Here is a 15,417-nt window from a genome sequence, read left to right as displayed (position 1 = left end):
TATTTAAAGAAACATAGGGAACAGAATAGTTTGAAAATGGGAGAAATTGTATGATATCCCATCTACACACCAATATTGCACTTGTTGCCATAGAGTTGAATTAATGACATTATTCCTAAGTGATAAATACACAATGACTGGTTAAAAAATTCTTAAATTTAGCTCCATGTAGAAAAAAGGTTTTCACAAATGTATTATTTGCAAAACATCCTTTCAGTATTCAGTAAACAAATCATAAAACAAAGAATAAATTGGAATAGAAAGTAGATTCAGGCTCTCAGACTCTATATCTAAAAGTTTACAAAAATTACTTGCTAGACACATAAATCTGTTTTTTCCTGAACGAGATTTTAGTAAATAATTTGTATAGTTATTATAAAGGATATCATTATAACCTGAGCAGTTTTTCTTAAGTATTAATTGTGATGGCTCACCTTTAGCGGTAGTATACTGTATAAATCCAAGTTCTTGATTTTATGTTACTTTTTTCAAGCAGTACATATTATTTGGCTGAAAGATACCCCAAAATCCTTTTTTTGTACATTATAATCTTTTATTGGCAACTTAATTCAAAGGGCGTTTGTACTTGTCAGGATTGCCGAGCGGTCTAAGGCGCCAGACTCAAGATTGCATTCTTCCTCTAAATGGGTGTTCTAGTCTCTGTAAAGAGGCGTGGGTTCAAATCCCTCTTCTGACAATTTTATTTTCTTGTACTTTGTATGAAAAGAATATTAATTTGTGGATAAGTCTACCATGCAAAATAACAAGTGACCTTAGGACATCCATTCTCTTTTAAAAGTCCTTCTCTTGGACATTGGAATCTTGTTACCATTTATTTCTAACAATGTGCAGCCTAATTATTTAAAGAAACATAGGGAACAGAATAGTTTGAAAATGGGAGAAATTGTATGATATCCCATCTACTGTATAAATCCAAGTTCTTGATTTTATGTTACTTTTTTCAAGCAGTGCATATTATTTGGCTGAAAGATACCCCAAAATCCTTTTTTTGTACATTATAATCTTTTATTGCCAACTTAATTTAAGGGGCGTATGTACTTGTCAGGATGGCTGAGCGGTCTAAGACGCCAGACTCAATATTGCATTCTTCCTCTAAATGGGTGTTCTGGTCTCTGTAAAGAGGCGTGGGTTCAAATCCCACTTCTGACAATTTTATTTTCTTGTACTTTGTATGAAAAGAATATTAATTTGTGGATAAGTCTACCATGCAAAATAGCAAGTGACCTTAGGACATCCATTCTCTTTTAAAAGTCCTTCTCTTGGACATTGGAATCTTGTTACCATTTATTTCTAACAATGTGCAGCCTAATTATTTAAAGAAACATAGGGAACAGAATAGTTTGAAAATGGGAGAAATTGTATGATATCCCATCTACACACCAATATTGCACTTGTTGCCATAGAGTTGAATTAATGACATTATTCCTAAGTGATAAATACACAATGACTGGTTAAAAAATTCTTAAATTTAGCTCCATGTAGAAAAAAGGTTTTCACAAATGTATTATTTGCAAAACATCCTTTCAGTATTCAGTAAACAAATCATAAAACAAAGAATAAATTGGAATAGAAAGTAGATTCAGGCTCTCAGACTCTATATCTAAAAGTTTACAAAAATTACTTGCTAGACACATAAATCTGTTTTTTCCTGAAAGAGATTTTAGTAAATAATTTGTATAGTTATTATAAAGGATATCATTATAACCTGAGCAGTTTTTCTTAAGTATTAATTGTGATGGCTCACCTTTAGCGGTAGTATACTGTATAAATCCAAGTTCTTGATTTTATGTTACTTTTTTCAAGCAGTACATATTATTTGGCTGAAAGATACCCCAAAATCCTTTTTTTGTACATTATAATCTTTTATTGCCAACTTAATTTAAAGAGTATATGTACTTGTCAGGATGGCTGAGCGGTCTAAGGCGCCAGACTCAATATTGCATTCTTCCTCTAAATGGGTGTTCTGGTCTCAGTAAAGAGGCGTGGGTTCAAATCCCACTTCTGACAATTTTATTTTCTTGTACTTTGTATGAAAAGAATATTAATTTGTGGATAAGTCTACCATGCAAAATAACAAGTGACCTTAGGACATCCATTCTCTTTTAAAAGTCCTTCTCTTGGACATTGGAATCTTGTTACCATTTATTTCTAACAATGTGCAGCCTAATTATTTAAAGAAACATAGGGAACAGAATAGTTTGAAAATGGGAGAAATTGTATGATATCCCATCTACACACCAATATTGCACTTGTTGCCATAGAGTTGAATTAATGACATTATTCCTAAGTGATAAATACACAATGACTGGTTAAAAAATTCTTAAATTTAGCTCCATGTAGAAAAAAGGTTTTCACAAATGTATTATTTGCAAAACATCCTTTCAGTATTCAGTAAACAAATCATAAAACAAAGAATAAATTGGAATAGAAAGTAGATTCAGGCTCTCAGACTCTATATCTAAAAGTTTACAAAAATTACTTGCTAGACACATAAATCTGTTTTTTCCTGAACGAGATTTTAGTAAATAATTTGTATAGTTATTACAAAGGATATCATTATAACCTGAGCAGTTTTTCTTAAGTATTAATTGTGATGGCTCACCTTTAGCGGTAGTTTACTGTATAAATCCAAGTTCTTGATTTTATGTTACTTTTTTCAAGCAGTACATATTATTTGGCTGAAAGATACCCCAAAATCCTTTTTTTGTACATTATAATCTTTTATTGGCAACTTAATTCAAAGGGCATATGTACTTGTCAGGATGGCAGAGCGGTCTAAGGCGCCAGACTCAAGATTGCATTCTTCCTCTAAATGGGTGTTCTGGTCTCTGTAAAGAGGCGTGGGTTCAAATCCCACTTCAGACAATTTTATTTTCTTGTACTTTGTATGAAAAGAATATTAATTTGTGGATAAGTCTACCATGCAAAATAACAAGTTCCCTAAGGACATCCATTCTCTTTTAAAAGTCCTTCTCTTGGACATTGGAATCTTGTTACCATTTATTTCTAACAATGTGCAGCCTAATTATTTAAAGAAACATAGGGAACAGAATAGTTTGAAAATGGGAGAAATTGTATGATATCCCATCTACACACCAATATTGCACTTGTTGCCATAGAGTTGAATTAATGACATTATTCCTAAGTGATAAATACACAATGACTGGTTAAAAAATTCTTAAATTTAGCTCCATGTAGAAAAAAGGTTTTCACAAATGTATTATTTGCAAAACATCCTTTCAGTATTCAGTAAACAAATCATAAAACAAAGAATAAATTGGAATAGAAAGTAGATTCAGGCTCTCAGACTCTATATCTAAAAGTTTACAAAAATTACTTGCTAGACACATAAATCTGTTTTTTCCTGAAAGAGATTTTAGTAAATAATTTGTATAGTTATTATAAAGGATATCATTATAACCTGAGCAGTTTTTCTTAAGTATTAATTGTGATGGCTCACCTTTAGCGGTAGTATACTGTATAAATCCAAGTTCTTGATTTTATGTTACTTTTTTCAAGCAGTACATATTATTTGGCTGAAAGATACCCCAAAATCCTTTTTTTGTACATTATAATCTTTTATTGGCAACTTAATTCAAAGGGCATTTGTACTTGTCAGGATGGCCGAGCGGTCTAAGACGCCAGACTCAAGATTGCATTCTTCCTCTAAATGGGTGTTCTGGTCTCTGTAAAGAGGCGTGGGTTCAAATCCCTCTTCTGACAATTTTATTTTCTTGTACTTTGTATGAAAAGAATATTAATTTGTGGATAAGTCTACCATGCAAAATAACAAGTGACCTTAGGACATCCATTCTCTTTTAAAAGTCCTTCTCTTGGACATTGGAATCTTGTTACCATTTATTTCTAACAATGTGCAGCCTAATTATTTAAAGAAACATAGGGAACAGAATAGTTTGAAAATGGGAGAAATTGTATGATATCCCATCTACACACCAATATTGCACTTGTTGCCATAGAGTTGAATTAATGACATTATTCCTAAGTGATAAATACACAATGACTGGTTAAAAAATTCTTAAGTTTAGTTCCATGTAGAAAAAAGGTTTTCACAAATGTATTATTTGCAAAACATCCTTTCAGTATTCAGTAAACAAATCATAAAACAAAGAATAAATTGGAATAGAAAGTAGATTCAGGCTCTCAGACTCTACAGATGTAGCCAACTTTATCTTGACTGTTTCTCCGCCGAGACGGGCGTTTAGCCACGCTAAGGCGATAGCTGAGTTTAATCACAGGCAGGCGCGTTGAGACGATCTAGATACTCATCATGCATTACACATCTCCACCACTGTGTGGCTAATGCTCCACTAATCCAGTACTTTCGATCGTACAGTATAGCGGCGGATTGATCTACAGCTCTGGCAATACTGTAGGCGTAACGGGAAGCGGTGGAAAAAGTATGGAGTACAGTACTGTATGTGTATGGAGACGCAACTACAGTAATTGTGTAAAAGGAATAATGTACAGTACAATGTATAAACACCGTGCTTTTTAAAATATAAAATATATGAGCGTCTGAGTTCGCTAATGCATAATGGGAATGGAGGACTAGCAGGAGGCGGAGGAAAACACCGTGCTTTACAAATGCGAGCGTCCGAGTCCTCTAAGGCATAAACCAACAGCAATGGGGCGAGGGCCGGGCGCTGTTTGCAGTACTTTCACACATGAAATTAGAAATCTCTCATGAGGCGTCGTGGGCTAGGGGTGAAGGCTCCCACCTCCCTCACTGGGGGTCCAGGGTTCGAGACATGATGTGCTTTCTTTCTTTTTTTTTTTTTTTTTTTTCTGTAATAATGCACTGTATTATTTTATTTCCATTGTAAGACAGTCAATGGAAGGATGCACACAGGTTTCACATAAATCAAAGTACATCTGCAGGAGCGATTCTTTACGCTAAATGCACCCAAACAGCGTGAATGAAATGAGTGTATTCTGGCGCTACCAACTAAGCAAAACAGTACTGTAGATCTTCAGCGTTTGTGCATTGCACAGGACCTGAATTTCCTCCCTGTGCAGGCCCCCAGGGGGGAAGGGCGATGGGGGTAGGGGGGAGACGATGGAAAATACTGTGCCTTTGAAATGCAATTACTGTACATGAGCGTCCGAGTACACTACGGCATACTGTAAACCAACACCAATGGGAAGGAAGTGCCAACCTTATTTTTAATGTGTTCCCGTGACATTCACTTTAACATTTTTTTTTTTCTCTCCAATACAGTACATCCAATGGAAGGATGCACACAGGTTTCACATAAATCAAAGTACATCTGCAGGAGCGATTCTTTACGCTAAATGCAACCTACAGTACGGTACTGTAAGTGAGCAAAATACAGTAGTACTACAGTGGGCGTTTGTGTATTGCACATGACCTGCATTCCCTCCCTGTCTACTGCATGATCTGTGCAGGCTCCCATGGGGGAAGGGCAACAGGCTAGCAGGAGGCGGAGGAAAACACCGTGCTTTACAAATGCGAGCGTCCGAGTCCTCTAAGGCATAAACCAACAGCAATGGGGCGAGGGCCGGGCGCTGTTTGCAGTACTTTCACACATGAAATTAGAAATCTCTCATGAGGCGTCGTGGGCTAGGGGTGAAGGCTCCCACCTCCCTCACTGGGGGTCCAGGGTTCGAGACATGATGTGCTTTCTTTCTTTTTTTTTTTTTTTTTTTCTGTAATAATGCACTGTATTATTTTATTTCCATTGTAAGACAGTCAATGGAAGGATGCACACAGGTTTCACATAAATCAAAGTACATCTGCAGGAGCGATTCTTTACGCTAAATGCACCCAAACAGCGTGAATGAAATGAGTGTATTCTGGCGCTACCAACTAAGCAAAACAGTACTGTAGATCTTCAGCGTTTGTGCATTGCACAGGACCTGAATTTCCTCCCTGTGCAGGCCCCCAGGGGGGAAGGGCGATGGGGGTAGGGGGGAGACGATGGAAAATACTGTGCCTTTGAAATGCAATTACTGTACATGAGCGTCCGAGTACACTACGGCATACTGTAAACCAACACCAATGGGAAGGAAGTGCCAACCTTATTTTTAATGTGTTCCCATGACATTCACTTTAACATTTTTTTTTTCTCTCCAATACAGTACATCCAATGGAAGGATGCACACAGGTTTCACATAAATCAAAGTACATCTGCAGGAGCGATTCTTTACGCTAAATGCAACCTACAGTACGGTACTGTAAGTGAGCAAAATACAGTAGTACTACAGTGGGCGTTTGTGTATTGCACATGACCTGCATTCCCTCCCTGTCTACTGCATGATCTGTGCAGGCTCCCATGGGGGAAGGGCAACAGGCTAGCAGGAGGCGGAGGAAAACACCGTGCTTTACAAATGCGAGCGTCCGAGTCCTCTAAGGCATAAACCAACAGCAATGGGGCGAGGGCCGGGCGCTGTTTGCAGTACTTTCACACATGAAATTAGAAATCTCTCATGAGGCGTCGTGGGCTAGGGGTGAAGGCTCCCACCTCCCTCACTGGGGGTCCAGGGTTCGAGACATGATGTGCTTTCTTTCTTTTTTTTTTTTTTTTTTTCTGTAATAATGCACTGTATTATTTTATTTCCATTGTAAGACAGTCAATGGAAGGATGCACACAGGTTTCACATAAATCAAAGTACATCTGCAGGAGCGATTCTTTACGCTAAATGCACCCAAACAGCGTGAATGAAATGAGTGTATTCTGACGGACTGTGCATCTTCGGTATTTGTGTATAGCATAAGACCTGTGAAGGCTCCCAGGAGGGAAGGGCGTAGGGCAAGACAGTGGAAAATACTGTGGTCAAAGAAAGGGCATATGTAAAACTAAGGGAAACTGTCACAAAGTACAGTAACTACAGTACTGTACGTTGAATGCCTGGAACGCACGACGCCTGAGACGCACGACGTCTGAGACGCACGACGCCTGAGACGCACGACGTCTGAGACGCACGACGTCTGGATCGCTCATTGAGCATAAGCATGGCTGCTGTACCTGTAGTACCTGTACGTGACCGTCCCTATGCTATGGGTGAGCTGCGTCTCCTCGTTCGCTGGCGGGACAGAACTCTCGCCAGCAACGAGGAGAAAGTAAGGGCATATAGGAGGGCCAGCAGGGATATCCTCCGGACCTACAACCGGAGGAGAACGGTGAGGTCTCTCCAGAGGAGGTGGAGTGACCTCGTGAGGCGGACCCCACGACGCCTGCAGGCCATAAGGGATTGTAAGTACAGTACATTACTGTAGATTACTGTACTTTAAGTTACTGTAGTTACAGGTACAGTACAATATAGCAGGGGCTGCTGTAGCAGCAGGTATCCGGTCTATACAGCACTGTACAGTATTTGTGGTAAACAAATGGTTAAACAAGGACCAAACGTTAACCCGGGTCAAAAGGTAAATTTGTTTTTTTGCGTCGACCTAGATGGTGCGGCTTTTGAAATTGGTTGACACCAGTTACTGTAGGTTGACATGGTCGTTAAGTTGACATGGAAAAAGATCGACATGCATTTTACAAAAACAATTGTTATTTTTTTAAACTTGTGTATATACAGTAGTTCTTTACAATCCAGGTGGTCTACGATTGTGCAGTGTACAGTATCATGCAGTGTACAGTATATGCAATGTATCACAGTGTATCGTGCTGCGTAATTGCAGCGTGTCATGCAGTGTACATTCAGAATATGGTATTGTGCAGTGAGTGTAATACATAGTGAATCACATCGTGCAGCAGAGCCGGCCTTAGGCATAGGCAAACTACAGTAGGCAAATGCCTAGGGCATTTGCTATGCTTAGGGGCACCAGCAGCTTCTGCTGATTAAAATGATATGCGGCATGCCTATATTTTGCGTGACTGCGGCTGTATCTGTACCTGGCTAGGGCCAGCACTGTCGTGCAGTGTACTGTATACACATGTGGTACTGTAATTGCAGTTTTTTGTGTAGTGTACATTGTATCATATTTTGCAGGGAAATGTGCAGTTTGTCATATCACGCAGTCGTGCAGTGCATTGTGTGGTTTAATTGCAGTGTGCCGAAATTTGTGTTTCAGATAGTACAGTGTTCTAAGGGATGTTACTTTGGCAGAAATTATTCTAAGGGATGTTACAGTGGCCTAATGTGTTCTGACGTGCATTACTCTTGCATAAGGTTCATGACTGGCAGATCTCTACTTTGTGACGTAATGTGGATATACTACTGCACTACTGTGACGTACAGTAACGTGAATAAGGTGCTCTACTGTGTGACACAACGTGAATCAAGGACAGTACTGTGACGTGAATACGGTGCTCTACTGTGTGACACAACGTGAATCAAGGACAGTACTGTGACGTGAATAAGGTGCTCTACTGTGTGACACAACGTGAATCAAGGACAGTACTGTGACGTGAATACGGTGCTCTACTGTGTGACACAACGTGAATCAAGGACAGTACTGTGACGTGAATACGGTGCTCTACTGTGTGACACAACGTGAATCAAGGACAATACTGTGACGTGAATACGGTGCTCTACTGTGTGACACAACGTGAATCAAGGACAGTACTGTGACGTGAATAAACTGCACTACTGTGACATGACGTGAATAAGATGAATTCAGGTGAGTACTGCATCATCTGTCATGAAATCAATTTGTAATGTAATGAACAGTACTGAGATGGTTAAGGGTGGGAGGGCTGCATGCTGATGTGTGTCATAATGTTTATAAGGGCAATGCTTATGTGTGTTACAATGTCTATAAAGGTAGTGTTCTGTCTAATACCCTGGACCTACTGTACTGTAGCGATACTGTAAGTGTACTGTATGTCACATTTAGAAATGTGCCCCTTAAGTTTTGAAGACAGTACAGTACACTATGCCCTCCTGAGTGATTAGGTGCAGGGTACTAGAATGAACAATTCCATTTATTGTGATGTCATAAAGATGCTGTCAATGTTGAATTTCATTGGCTGTACAGTATGCTGCCATTATACTGTATATATATTTTTACAGGGCTGGTAGCACGACGTCACAGGAGGCGGGACAGGCGCCGCCAAGCTGGTAAGTATTGTCAAATACAGTAGTGTACAGTACATAGTGATTTCTATAGTCCCAACCCCCTGTCCTGACCATCACAGATAACTCGCTGCAATCCGTTAATGTTAAGAATGTCTGTTTACAAAACTAAATGTAAATATTAAACACAAAGTATAAATAACATTGTAGATAGCTGAATACCCGTGCTTCGCTACGGGATGAGGATGGTAAATTCCAGTGATAGTTGTTTGTTAATTTACGTTTGTTGGCGATCTAGTATATAGTACTGTATACTTTAAGCATACTGTATCTTGCTTCTCTGATGCAGATTGTTTATTGGCCGGACCCCTTTTTGGTCCTGGATACTGTGCAGTACATGTTTCAAATTGACAGCTTCACTTACAGTACTGTTATTTTTTTTCCCACAGTACCACCACCACCACCACCTGCTGCGCTGCCAGGTATTGTGTAACGAGAATTCTGGTGCTACTGTCATCGTTGTTACACTACTGTACATGTGTCCTGGATACTGTACAGTACATGTTTCAAATTGACAGCTTCACTTACAGTACTGTTATTTTTTTTCCCACAGTACCACCACCACCACCACCACCACCTGCTGCGCTGCCAGGTATTGTGTAACGAGAATTCTGGTGCTACTGTCATCGTTGTTACACTACTGTACATGTGTCCTGGATACTGTGCAGTACATGTTTCCAATTGACAGCTTCACTTACAGTACTGTTATTTTTTTTCCCACAGTACCACCACCACCACCACCTGCTGCGCTGCCAGGTATTGTGTAACGAGAATTCTGGTGCTACTGTCATCGTTGTTACACTACTGTACATGTGTCTTGGATACTGTGCAGTACATGTTTCAAATTGACAGCTTCACTTACAGTACTGTTATTTTTTTTTCCACAGTACCACCACCACCACCACCACCACCACCACCACCTGCTGCGCTGCCAGGTATTGTGTAACGAGAATTCTGGTGTGACTGTCATCGTTACACTACTGTACATGTGTCCTGGATACTGTGCAGTACATGTTTCAAATTGACAGCTTCACTTACAGTACTGTTATTTTTTTTCCCACAGTACCACCACCACCACCACCACCACCACCACCTGCTGCGCTGCCAGGTATTGTGTAACGAGAATTCTGGTGTGACTGTCATCGTTACACTACTGTACATGTGTCCTGGATACTGTACAGTACATGTTTCAAATTGACAGCTTCACTTACAGTACTGTTATTTTTTTTCCCACAGTACCACCACCACCACCACCACCACCACCACCTGCTGCGCTGCCAGGTATTGTGTAACGAGAATTCTGGTGCTACTGTCATCGTTGTTACACTACTGTACATGTGTCCTGGATACTGTGCAGTACATGTTTCCAATTGACAGCTTCACTTACAGTACTGTTATTTTTTTTCCCACAGTACCACCACCACCACCACCACCACCTGCTGCGCTGCCAGGTATTGTGTAACGAGAATTCTGGTGCTACTGTCATCGTTGTTACACTACTGTACATGTGTCCTGGATACTGTACAGTACATGTTTCCAATTGACAGCTTCACTTACAGTACTGTTATTTTTTTTCCCACAGTACCACCACCACCACCACCACCACCACCACCTGCTGCGCTGCCAGGTATTGTGTAACGAGAATTCTGGTGCTACTGTCATCGTTGTTACACTACTGTACATGTGTCCTGGATACTGTACAGTACATGTTTCCAATTGACAGCTTCACTTACAGTACTGTTATTTTTTTTCCCACAGTACCACCACCACCACCACCACCACCTGCTGCGCTGCCAGGTATTGTGTAACGAGAATTCTGGTGCTACTGTCATCGTTGTTACACTACTGTACATGTGTCCTGGATACTGTACAGTACATGTTTCCAATTGACAGCTTCACTTACAGTACTGTTATTTTTTTTCCCACAGTACCACCACCACCACCACCACCACCTGCTGCGCTGCCAGGTATTGTGTAACGAGAATTCTGGTGCTACTGTCATCGTTGTTACACTACTGTACATGTGTCCTGGATACTGTACAGTACATGTTTCCAATTGACAGCTTCACTTACAGTACTGTTATTTTTTTTCCCACAGTACCACCACCACCACCACCACCACCACCTGCTGCGCTGCCAGGTATTGTGTAACGAGAATTCTGGTGCTACTGTCATCGTTGTTACACTACTGTACATGTGTCCTGGATACTGTACAGTACATGTTTCAAATTGACAGCTTCACTTACAGTACTGTTATTTTTTTTCCCACAGTACCAACACCACCACCACCACCACCTGCTGCATCCGAGAGCTCCGGAAGTGGTAATAATTACTTTTTGTTACAGACACACTAGTTTCCTACAGTATTACTGTAATTTTTGTATTTTACAATACTTGTCATCTTTTACACACAGACCGCCTCGTAATTGATACAGAGGAGGAGCTCATTCCCATTGATTCGGGGGAGGAAGAGGAGCCAGATTATAGTAAGTACAGTAGGATTTTCTCAAGCCCATTCTTAAAAGTATTGACCAAGTCCACTTTTATTACTTTTCAGGCAGGGAATTCCAAACATGTACTGTACAGTATTTCCCTCACTGTGAAGACCCCTTTTCGCCTCTGTGCGAAATCGCCTCTACTTCAACAAGAGTTACTGTGCACGTGTCCTCTGTGTCCATCTTATCAAAAACCGTTCCTGTGTATTGTCCCCTTACTGTATACAGTATATTTGTAAAGGTTAATCATGTCCCCTCTTAATCTCCTCTTTTCCAATGTAAACATGCCTAGCCTGCCTTTCCTTGTATTCCATCTTCTCAATCCACTTCATCACTTTGGTCGCCCGCCTCTAAACCTTTTGTAGTTCCACGATATCCATTTTGTATTATGGTGCCCAAAATTGTGCATCCGACCCACCCTCCACTAGCCTAACCCTCCAATCATACTCTGAATCCACACTCTGCATTCTGAATGTCGGGATCCAGACAGCAGGTCTTTTAAATACAGTACTGTATGTCCCCTACCGCTGGACAGTCATTCTGCTCCTACTGTATTATGAATATATCTCTGCCTCCTGTAGCACTGTACTACTGTGCAATTTTGTAGTAACTGTACTCTACTGTATTTTGTTTATAATATTTTTTTATTTTCAACTCAGTAATTATTGACAGTGAGGATGAAAAACCCTCTCCCCAACTTGGTAAGTAAACTGCAGTATTGTACTGTACTGTACATTGTGTTAAACCAATGGGTTGGGTTTGCGTGACCAGCAGTCAGGATTCTAGCGGTCAGGTGACCGACAGTGGCATCCTGATTGCAGCAATCCCAACAGGGTGAGGTACGGTATCCTAACCCTCCTCCACTACCCCCTGATTCTGGCCTCGACATTCTCGTCTCTGTGTGCGAAATTTACTCTCCTCCTCCAATTCCTGACTGAATTTTTGCTTTACTGTATTCAACACAGAATACAAAAGTATATTTCATGGATTTTTTGCTTTCACAGGCCCTACACTGTCACAGGCGGTGGCGGAGGAGGAGGACCAGGACTCTACCTCTATGTCCATCACCTCACTGCACCCATTAAGTAAGTCCAGTCCGGTACATCGTGCCTCTGTAGAGCCAGTTTGAGCAAGGAGAGATTGATTGCTTCTTTTTTTGGTGGGGGCCCAAACCAACCAGTCATTTCAGCCACAGTCGTGTGGCAGACCCTGTTTATATAACATAAGGGTGGTTGGGAGGGCCCAATCACAATTCCATCTTGCACCTCTTTTTTTATTTATTTTTTTATTTATTTATCTTTGCATCATGTGATGTTTGGGGAAAATTGTTATAAGGTTTGATGTAAAAAAAAGGTTAAAAAAAAGAGGCAGATTAGATGGGCAAAGTGGTTCTTACAGTATTTGTCATCAAATTCTATGTTTCTGTATGCAGACCCTCCAACATGACCCGCCGCACTGCTCTGTTTCTAGACTTCCCTCTTAATTTATGATTTCCATCACCTGTGTTGAACTAGTTATATGATAAGAAAGCTGTTTCTTCACAGGTGATGGCAATAATAAATTAAGAGGGAAGTCCAGAACCAGAGCATTTTGTACCATGTTGGAGGGTATGTGTATTTCCTGGAATTAACCTTTTTTTTTTTCACATTAATGTTTTTTTTCACAGGCCCTACACTGGAACAGGCCACGGAGGAGGAGGAGGAGGATGATGATGATGCTGCTGCATTTAGTGGTAAGAATTATTACTGACATTGATCTGATGCCATCAGAGTAGCACTTTTCATCAGATTTTTCTGGCAAATGCGTAGAAATCGGATGAAAATTGTTTTTGTTTGAACTGGTGATATTGCCCATACAGTAGCAACCGATCACATCCCACATTAACATTTACAGTATCTAGTTACACTTACAGACGATAATACAGTACAGTAGGTAATATTTGATTGGTTGCTACTGTATGGACAACATCCTGTTCTAAAAAAAACACCCATCTTACTCAATTTCTCTCTCTCTCTCTCTCTCTCACCCCTTGTCACTGTCTCTCCATTCATCTCTCTAGATACTGTCAGTGATGAATTTCCCATTAGGCACGAGAGGCACGTACTGTACCTAGTGGCGGCATCTGTTTGGGGGCCTCAGTTGGATGCTTACAGTATGCTAATACTGTCATCCCAAAAATTACCACTACAGTAACTGCTAAATATTTTAAGTGTACTGTACAATATGCACATACAGTACTGTACAGTATACATAATTCAAAAGAAAAAAGAGTTGCTACTGTACCTTATTCTAGTCATAATCACCGGCATACGGGTCACTCACAAATTTTCTGATGGTCTCGGTGGGGTCCCTTGGAATCACCATGCCTGTCACAAGCATACCTTTTTTTACCCACCTGACACTGGGCCTGGACACTAGTGTACTATTACTATACTTTTTACTGTATACTGTATCTTATAATATTCTTCTCTTTTACCCACAGACGACGAGCCAGAATACATTTTTGGTAAATACAGTATACTGTACAGTAGCAATAGTTGGTACTGTAATTACAGTATTTTTTTTCTCCAACATTATTTTAAGTCAAACTGATATGACTAACTGTACTGTATTATCTTTTTACAGTCCGTCGCCAACCAGTGGAGGAGACACCTGGTAATAAAATAGAAATACATAATGCACTGTACTGTATTCTAACTTACTGTAACATGTATAACACTGAGCTGATCATCTTCACACCCTCTGACATAACCTTACAGTACAAACTGTACTTTCTCTCCTTTTTCACCCTCTTCACTCCACAAATGCATGCTGCGTTTCCTGACTACTGATATAATAGTGTGTAGAGCGTAGCGAGGCACCGTGCCCACCGCGTGGCGAGCGAAGCAAGCATGCAAGGGGCTGCTTTCCGCTCGCCGCCCCTGTCGGGATTGTGTGGTCGGGATTCCGGCGTCTGTATTTTGACTGCCGGGATCCCGTCCAGCGGGATTACGTACTGATCTCCAGTCTGAGCCTGCCCTAGGCATAGGCATACTTGCCAAATGCCCAGGGGCACAAGCAGCTTCTGCTGATTAATATGATATGCAGCATGCCTACAGTATATTCTGTGCATACAAAATGCATTACTAATGTGCAGCATTATGTGTATACAGTACTTTGTTGTGTAACATATACTGTAGCAAGGGCACTACTGTGTGGTCTAATGTGAACAAAGAGCAATATGATGTGATGCAATGTGAATAAGTGGGAATACTTTGAGGAGTAATGTGGTACTATCATATGATGTAACGAGAAAAAGAGACACTATTGCATGATATGTTGTGAATAAAGTTGCAGTACTGTGTGGCGTCATTTCAGATTGGGGAATTACTGTGTGGCCTTGCCCCTTCCCAGCAAGAACATGCACCGTTTTGGGATGCACACCGAATGTGCACACTGTTGCTATTTTAAACATACAGTACAGTAAGTTGGAGGAGCACCAAAATGACGACTGCTATGGTTGAGGGGTGATGGTGCTGGGAAAGGGGTACAGGCTCAGAGGCGGAAATAGCATCTGTGCAAGGGGGCAGCATCCAAAAACTTGACTAGGGAATCATATTATTTATGGCTGGCTCTGAGTACAGTCCACTATTATGGATAGTACTCCCTACAACACCACCTACAGTACTGTAACCCTCTTTTTTCTGAAGCGGTCATGAAATGTCATGACTGCTAATACATACAGTAAATGTCTACAGTATTTGTACTGTGGTGTTTAATTCCTTTGACAATTTGTTTATGACCTATTGAAGCTAAACTCTTGTACAGTACTTTATATTTTGAATACCAGCAATAC

General features: G+C 40.5%; 1 long non-coding RNA gene and 4 other non-coding genes across 5 annotated transcripts; all 5 read left to right on the top strand.

The window, feature by feature from the left end:
- Nucleotides 1–1,061: 1,061 nt before the first annotated feature.
- TRNAL-CAA (transfer RNA leucine (anticodon CAA)) lies at nt 1,062–1,170 on the top strand. The gene is made up of 2 exons: nt 1,062–1,099; nt 1,125–1,170. It is a non-coding gene; the product is annotated as a tRNA-Leu (tRNA).
- Nucleotides 1,171–1,919: 749 nt separating this feature from the next.
- TRNAL-CAA (transfer RNA leucine (anticodon CAA)) lies at nt 1,920–2,028 on the top strand. Its single transcript has 2 exons — nt 1,920–1,957; nt 1,983–2,028. It is a non-coding gene; the product is annotated as a tRNA-Leu (tRNA).
- Nucleotides 2,029–2,777: 749 nt separating this feature from the next.
- Nucleotides 2,778–2,886, top strand: TRNAL-CAA (transfer RNA leucine (anticodon CAA)). The gene is made up of 2 exons: nt 2,778–2,815; nt 2,841–2,886. It is a non-coding gene; the product is annotated as a tRNA-Leu (tRNA).
- A 749-nt stretch (nt 2,887–3,635) lies between these two features.
- TRNAL-CAA (transfer RNA leucine (anticodon CAA)) lies at nt 3,636–3,744 on the top strand. The gene is made up of 2 exons: nt 3,636–3,673; nt 3,699–3,744. It is a non-coding gene; the product is annotated as a tRNA-Leu (tRNA).
- Nucleotides 3,745–12,211: 8,467 nt separating this feature from the next.
- LOC134947826 (uncharacterized) lies at nt 12,212–14,088 on the top strand. Its single transcript, XR_010182803.1, has 4 exons — nt 12,212–12,283; nt 12,587–12,667; nt 13,249–13,314; nt 14,065–14,088. It is a non-coding gene; the product is annotated as an uncharacterized LOC134947826 (long non-coding RNA).
- Nucleotides 14,089–15,417: the final 1,329 nt, after the last annotated feature.

The sequence above is a fragment of the Pseudophryne corroboree genome, chromosome 8 (genome assembly GCF_028390025.1).
Source record: "Pseudophryne corroboree isolate aPseCor3 chromosome 8, aPseCor3.hap2, whole genome shotgun sequence".
NCBI lineage: Eukaryota > Metazoa > Chordata > Amphibia > Anura > Myobatrachidae > Pseudophryne > Pseudophryne corroboree.
The sequence above is the reverse complement of the archived record's forward strand: the minus strand, read 5'-3'. Positions and strand labels throughout refer to the sequence as shown.